The 8177-nt window shown below is 36.5% G+C and overlaps 1 pseudogene; it reads right to left on the reverse strand.

The window, feature by feature from the left end:
* Positions 1-6126: 6126 nt before the first annotated feature.
* On the reverse strand, positions 6127-7579 carry LOC143679199 (checkpoint protein HUS1 pseudogene; annotated as a pseudogene).
* Positions 7580-8177: the final 598 nt, after the last annotated feature.

Raw genomic sequence — 8177 nt, forward strand, 5'->3', positions numbered from 1 at the left:
ATGAAAATAGATGCAAGAAGGACTCAGCCAAGGATGTCTCCTGGAGATATGAGGGGGAAAGGTTATTCTTGTGTGTGAAGCTGAGGGACAAGTGGAAGTTCATTTTCCAAGTAGGTGTATAAAAAGGAAAATCTTTTAAAATGTGGAGAAGGAAGAATCACGATATTGCTGTGTGTTGGCCTGCTGGCTGTTCCATTCAAGGGACATATATGTATTTTTTCTTTTCTGTTTCTCTCCTCATTCCTTTACTTTTTTCACTATCCTTTGGTACTTCAAATTTCCAGATAATTTTTCCCTAATTTTATTTGTCTCATTTCTTTCCATGTTTGATATATTTAGTTAAATAATTTTTTAGTTACTGCCAGTCCTTCTTAGCTGTGGTAATTGACATTTTATTCACAGCCTCATCCTTGTCCACATCCTGAGACATAAGAAACAGTCTAAGCACAAGAAATAGACTTTGAATCAGAGATGTCCAACATGAGGAGGTTTGGTTATTATTTATTTTTATGCATAGGTCCAGTGTTCAGTGCACCTCAGGTAGTCATGTGCTCATTGGCCCTGCCCTTTTCTCAGTGAAACAGTAAAAGAGTGGAAATAAATTCTGACAGGAAAACATTATAGCAGTTCTGCATTATTCATATTGGGAAACCAACACTGATAAGGCATTTGCAAAATTCAGAGGGTACATAGTTTCTCCCAAGGTCCCACAGCATCTCCAAAATGCCATAAGGACTTCCTCCTTGAGAAACTTCTGCTTTCTCACCCATGAGGCCCCAGACCAAATTTGCCACACCCATTCACTAGGAAAGGATTTTTAAGCAAAGAGAAAAGCAGCATTCTACTTTCCAGATGAATTATCACAGAATTAAAGTCAATCAATTCTTGTTGGTGTGTGCATGTATGCTAAATTCATAGAATGCAATATTAACTAATCATGCTTACCCTTGCAAAAGAGTCTTTCTTTCTGCTTTCTCCTTTTTTCTCTTTCTCTTTTCCTCTCTCCATCCCCCTCACTCCCTCCCACCTCAAAATAAAAACAACAAAAAGGAAAAAATTAAAACAAAGGGAAAAGAAGGGAAGGGAAATGGTAAGGAAAGGGAAGGGAAAGGAAGGGAAGGTGAAGAAAGGGTAGGAATGGAAAGGAAAGGAAAATGTGGGGTCTGGAAAGTTGAGCTTTGACACTGTTTAGATCTCATCTTTGGAAGAACAATAAAAAAGTAAGTTTCAGAATGCTTCAAGATCAAGGAAGAATAAATTCTGAAATTCATAAAGTCAGTTTCTAGTCAAACTAGCCACTTCAATAATGACCATTGCACACTCAGTTTGCAAATTTTACAATTCCTTGAAAGCCATGATTATATTAGGCATAATCAGATTTATACTCTACTGGGCCAATATGCTTGGGGAGCTGATAAACTAGGTTTGGACATTCAGTGGCAGGTTGTTTGGAGGGCAATAATAAGATCTGGCCTGCTTTCCCATGGTAGCTTTTGAATATCATGCATTGATGCATAATATGGCACTCTTTAAAGATAAAAAAAGTTGTATCCTCCAGCAAGCAACTTTCACCAGTCATTTAGGTTTAATTACCAGCAACTTTTGTGAGTCTTCTTTGTAAACATATCTGGAATTTGTGCTGCTTTGTTATGTGGCTACTTGCATAATTTATAGCACAAGACTTGGCCAAGGATTGAAGGAAATCTATGCCGTGTCTGCATTTTATTCTTTCATTTGGAGGTGCAATTACATTAAAGAGAAAATCATAATAATTTTGCATTCCCACTTTTCTTCAATTGCTTTCTTTGTTAAACAAATATTTAGTGCAAAATAAAATGGACTTTATTTTGCTGTTTACTTTTTGTACCTCGCTCTTTTTGCCTTAGTCCCCAAGGAAGACAGAAAGAAAATTTTCACTTATTTAGAATACATCTTTTTCAAGATCAGTTTGACTTTTGATCTTCATAACCATAGTTCCCTTAGTGAAAAATGGGTGCCTTTTATGGGGAGTTATATTCCTCTTAACATTCTGTAGAATACTGAATTATTTACCCCAGGGAAAACAAAAACATAACAAAACAAAACATACTGTTAATCATAATCCACTCCTGTAAATAGACCCTCTTCAAGTTGTAATTTTTAGTTAAGGTGTGGGCCAACTGAATGAGTTCTTATTCCTATTACTGAAAGTTTATGAAGAGAAAATCACTTGGAGAAGAAGTTGGAAGTCAACAAAACCCAGAGGAGATAAAAGAGGGCATCATCATGTGATGGGAAAGCCATGGAACCCCAGTACTTTTGGCCTGTCAGAACCTCATGAAGCTGAGAGAAAGCTAGACTTCTAGTGTCTGAAACCATGTTAGCTAATAAATGCTATTATTATGCCAAGTCTTTGTCATATATTTATCATACAGCTGAGATCCAATGCATATTTCCTAATAATCTGTTCCTTTTTCCTTTAAAAATATTTTTTAACAAAGCTGATCATAAAACTTTTAGAAAATACATAAATATAGAAAAGTTGAAATAAAAGCTACCCAGAGGTGGTGCAAGGATAGTTTAGTGGTAGAATTATCATCTGTATGTGAGAGACCCAGATTCTTTTCCCAGCCCATGCACTTCACAAAAACAAGCAAGCAAACAAAAGAAAGAATAAACAAACAAACAAAACAATTCAACAAATGGTGCTGCAATAACGGGATACTCACATGGAGAAAGAATGTAATGTGACCCCCACCATACAAGAAACCACACAGAAATAACCATGTTTAAATGCTGTTGTCTATCCTCCCAATCTTTCTCTATTAGAAATATACATATATATTTTTATACCCCAAAATCCAATCAGACTGTTCATACTACTGTCTAACCAAAACAGTAGTATGAACACTTAACTTATAAATTACAAACATTTTCCCATATTAGTACCATTTTTGTGTGTGACATTAGTTTTAGAGTGCAAAATGTTCTACTAAACTGTAAATTTCCTAACCAATTCCCTATGAATTCAGCTAAGGTACTTTTAGTTTTTCAGCATAACAGCTCTAGAACACCTTTATTATCTTAGAATAACTTCTTATAAGTGAAGTACTAGTTCAAAAGATACATGCATCTTTAAAGGTCCTCATATATCATATCAACATGGACTTCAGAAAAGTTCTATCAATTTACACCCCCACCATCATTGTCCAAGTGGTTATTTGTTTCTCTAACTTGAGGTATTACCAGTTATATCAAATGTTTCTTATCTTCTATTTCACTGACTGTAGTTAGAACCTCTAAAATCCACAGACTCTCAGGCTTCCCTTTAAATTTCCCCTGTTAGAATCCATGTAAGAAGTTTAGAATTGCAACTCTTCAAAAACAAAGCTCTGCCAAGTAGGTAATATATATAAAGAGCATGTGGATGCCATCAAGTGCTTTACTACCTGGCAGCAGATAGGAGAGTCCTGCCCCAGACACTAATGTTGAGACCACACTCCAAGTCCCTGAAAATACCAGTGTGAACATGGCCTTTTATGCCAGGCAGGACACCACTGTGAACTCTTCTAGGGGAAAGACTGCAAGACAGCTTGTCCTAACTAGAACAAAGAGGGGTGGGTAGGAGGATGACAAGGCCACTGAGATGCTGGATTAGGAATTATTAATCCTCCCTGACTCAACCCAGGATTGGTTCCAAAGCTTAGCTCAAGGTTTGATTAACGAGGAAGCACATGGGCACCAGGCATGAGCCAGGCTGCTTTTATCTGCTCAGGCATGTAGAAGGCATTCCACACCACAGTGCTTAATAGACCCTTACACGATTACAGCTGGTGGAAGTTTTCTCTAAAGTCCAGAAACCTATTTAAAAGAGATCTAAATACTTTGAGTATGTTAGTCTTGAAATAAGTTAATTTATCAAATTATATCTGTTCCTGTAAATGGAATAAATTGCTTCTCTTTGACCTAACTCAATTTAAATTTGGTATATTCAACAAAATGGCACTGTGAATTTCAGTAAGTCTGCAATTTTCTATTTGCACCGTACACTGTGGGAGGTAAGAATCATCCTCGTTTTACAGACATCTGAGATGCTGAGAGGCAAAGGATCTGTCAACACTCAGAAGCAAGTTCACCAACATGGAAATAGACATGGAAATAGATCCCAGTTTCCTGACTCCCATATAATACTTTTAACTAGCCATACTCCACTCAGAGAAAATTGCATGTCATAAAATCATCAAAATAAGGTCTTAACTCATGACAAATTCTATACTAACCTAGGGGAAATTACATCTCATTTTATGCCATTTAAAAATTACATTAAATTATAAATTACCATGGCAAATTTAAAAACTAATATACTCTTTTTCAACTCATAAAATGATTGGTGAATGTCCCATGCATTTCCAAAAAAACGAGCAAAACAAAAAACAAACAAAAATTCACAAATGGTTCTGCAATAATGGGATACTTACACGGATAAATAATGAAATGTGACTCAGTCATACAGCATACAAATAAAAAAGACGGGTGAATGTCAACTTTGAAATCTACTATTCATCTCTCATTCAAAAGGTTAATTAAAGTCACTCAGTATAGGGAAGTGTGAGGAAAAGAGCTGTATATGAGAGTCAGCATTCCTGGGTTCTAATTCCACACCTACCACTCTTACTCAGGAAATTGGTTGACCTAATCTCCAAAATAAAGCAGCAACATTGCACAATCTGAGAACATCTAAGATGTTCTGATCCAGACAGGTCCTGCCCAAGAGTATCTTCCTGGAATGCTGCTTGATATCTGACATTACAATAATGAAAGAAACATACATGCTAAATTCCTGAACAAGGAAATGCAAAGGGCACTTTGTGTAATATAGATAAGAAAATATTCTGCTTCACTATTCACTTATAGGAAAATCAATATCTTCTTTCTGCATCCAAAACCAATATTTAAATAAGTAGGAATAATTTTCCAGATTGGTAAATCCTTGAAGAGTTTAACAGGAAATGTAAGTTTTCAAAACTATGTTCAGATGCCATTCCATTTTGCACCATGGTTTTTATGTTTCATATATGCAGCTAGAATAAACCTTGTAACAAACCAAAGAGGGATAAGAGCCTTTAAAATATAAAGTTATATCCTATCATTTAAAAATGTTAATTTAAAGAAATACTACAATTCATTTAAGCTAACATTATTAAGCATCAAAAGAGCCATGGGTCTTATCAAATGGGGTGAACAAGCCATAAAATAATTTTGTTCATTTTTTTGCTGAATGCTTTCTCTATCTTATCTCAAGCAATTGCCTTTCTTTTAAGGCTGAACTTTGTAATATGAAGCTAACATAATATCTATGATGTCCACCTCTATAGGACATGTAAGATTTAATTATTTTAGGAAATATGGTACAACATGCTTGAGGGAAAATGAGAAAGCCTTTTTATCAGCACCTGAACCAGTTTTGATAAACAGAAATATTTTCATCATTAATGTGGATGCTATCTTAATTTTGTTGTTCCCCTATGCTAAATGGTGTCTCTAAAGAAAAATGCATTGCTATTTTTTTCCTGAATGACAGATCCAGTACACAGGGAGAACAAGAATTATACAGAATTATAACCTAAGATCAAAGCTGGTCCCAGGGTGAAACAGAGGAGCAGCAGGATGGAGCTACCAGACTAAGAAGGTGCATCCTCAAGCAGAGCCATTTTGTTATGAGATTAGGGCAAGGAGAGAAGACACAGTGTCAGAAACAAAACTATCTGCTACAACATGTTGAGTTGATGTACCAGGTGCCACAAACTTAAACATTCTGATTACCTCACCAATTCTCAATACATGAGATTTACACAACTTCCCCAGTAAGGAACTTAAATTTAAAGTCTGCATAAAGAAGGCTTAGCTTTTACCAGTGTCTTAAAAGCAAAGCAAAACAGACATGGGGGAAAAAGGAGTAATACTGTTGATACAACTGTTTCAGTATTTCAATTTATATTTAAGTTATTATAAAAGAAGAAATAAGTTACATTTATATCATTTGTATTACTCAGAATACATAGACATACAACTTAGAACACATGAGCCTGTTGCCTGTTCCCACAACAACCAATATCTTTGAGCCTCCTAATCTGGTAAGGTGGTGTGCTATGACAGTGCTAGAATGAAATACTGAATGGAAACATCTTCATGAAGCAAATAAAAATGGAATCCTGTAACACACAAAATTGCATAAGGCCTTTGTAGTGTTTGCTTGTCGAATAAAAAATTGTAGGAGCTTCCTAGTATCTGTGTGAACCTCAGCCATTTGTTCTGGGTTTCTATCTTGAAGGCATTTTCAGAGGCTAATAGAGGATATTCAACATCTTTAAAATGAGTTGTAACACACACTAATTCCATTTCTATTTTCAAGTTTAGCTCCCCATTTGGGTTTGCTCCAATAATAAGGTTGTTGCTGAAGCTTTTCATTCTCTTCACAATACTCTTTGTAGTCTTCAACACAGGTAACTAAATACTAACATCAGTCTGGGATTGCAGGTTCTTGGAAATCCTTCCACAGTTTCCTCAGAGTAACCTTTATGGGGCTGCCATGTGTCACAATGCAATTAGTGAATTCTACAGATAACAGTTCTACAGAGACTGTGAGGCAGGGAAAGTGTCTATTGGTCAGCTTGATTTTCAAATTTCTGGCATACAGGGCAGTTTTCAAGCCATGGGACAAAATTTACACTCTCAATTCTAAATAAATCTCACTGCTTATGCTGAGCTGCTTCCATGTGAAATTCAATGAAGAAGTTCTCCTGTTTCAGTTCAGTACCACCTGCTCACCCATCCATTAGCTACCTTGTCTGAAAGGATGACATTCAGCTTATCTGGGCTGATGAAAAGAGTACAGGTTTTAACAAATTTAAATATCATGTTACTGACTCGGTAAGTGGTCCAGACAGGCCCCATCCAGAATTTTGGCCCAAAATTTCATGGTGAAACTTGTGGCCCATCCACAGCAGCCTGCATTGACACATGTCCCTCTCTCTGTGTCACCTGGAAATGTGGCTGTGCTCCTTGGTTCCACCAGCTCCAGGCACCCACTGCGCCCTCATAATGGTTCTGCTGCTCTTATTACATCTTTGGACCAGTTAAGATTTAATATTGTATGGATTTTTCCTCTCCATACAATAAGTGAGCAGCACCTCCCAGCTTCTGGAGTCCAGGCTGGGCTGTGGAGGGACCTTTGTCCCAGGGCATGGATGCAGCCATGTTGGCCCCTCTATGGCACAGGTGCTTGGTGCTTGGCCCTCTGCATTCATCCCAGTGCATGCAGCAGCTGCAAGGGAGACCTGTCTTTGCCCCCACCTCCTTCTCTGGACACTGTAGGTCTGATAACAATCTGGAGCCCTGTCTCCAGGAAGACAAGAGCCTGAGAGGTCACACTCCTGGGTTGAGGGTGGAGTGGTATTGGCCAGGTCACATCCCTGGATTCTGTTCCCTTTTAAAAGTAAAAATGCAACGGTTCATTCTCAAACCATCAACAATCAGAAGAGCTCCAAAATCTATACATATGAATATTCATTTTCATTCCAAGTAAATCAAAGAATAAATGGCACTTCATTCATCATTAAATTTGTAATCAATGCCTTTGTCCTGTCTGTATTCCTCCTACCCTGAAGGAAACTGTTCTGACATTCCATCCTAGGAGAGCATGTTAAATAATATTAAATGATAAAAATGAATGAAAATTTTATGGTGACTTTCCTGATGTTCCCAAGATGATAGTGGAGATAAAATAGATCTTTTATCTGTAATAATTCTGTACCATCTCATCTAACACAACATAATTTTAGCATCCATTTACTCCATTAATTAATCAAGTTATTGAAATGAACTTACATACAGAAGATTCTTATGTTGTACACTGTTAATAAGATAGGTAAAATAAATTGCTCTTATGTAGCTATTGATATATCAACATATCTTTGTTGTTTACATGAATTAACCAACCAATTAATAGAATAAAATAGAGCTCATAGTTCTTTTAATCTTGACTTACCAAAAGATATGGACCATGTTATGCCATCTTAGAAAGATAATATGCAATAAATTTACATTTTTACACCACTATTTCTCCAGTTGGCTGCCATGACACTCTTCTACAATGACAGAAAATAAAAATAACAGCATTGATGATATCAATATGTAAT

The sequence above is a fragment of the Tamandua tetradactyla genome, chromosome 4 (genome assembly GCF_023851605.1).
Source record: "Tamandua tetradactyla isolate mTamTet1 chromosome 4, mTamTet1.pri, whole genome shotgun sequence".
NCBI classification, from domain to species: Eukaryota; Metazoa; Chordata; class Mammalia; order Pilosa; family Myrmecophagidae; genus Tamandua; species Tamandua tetradactyla.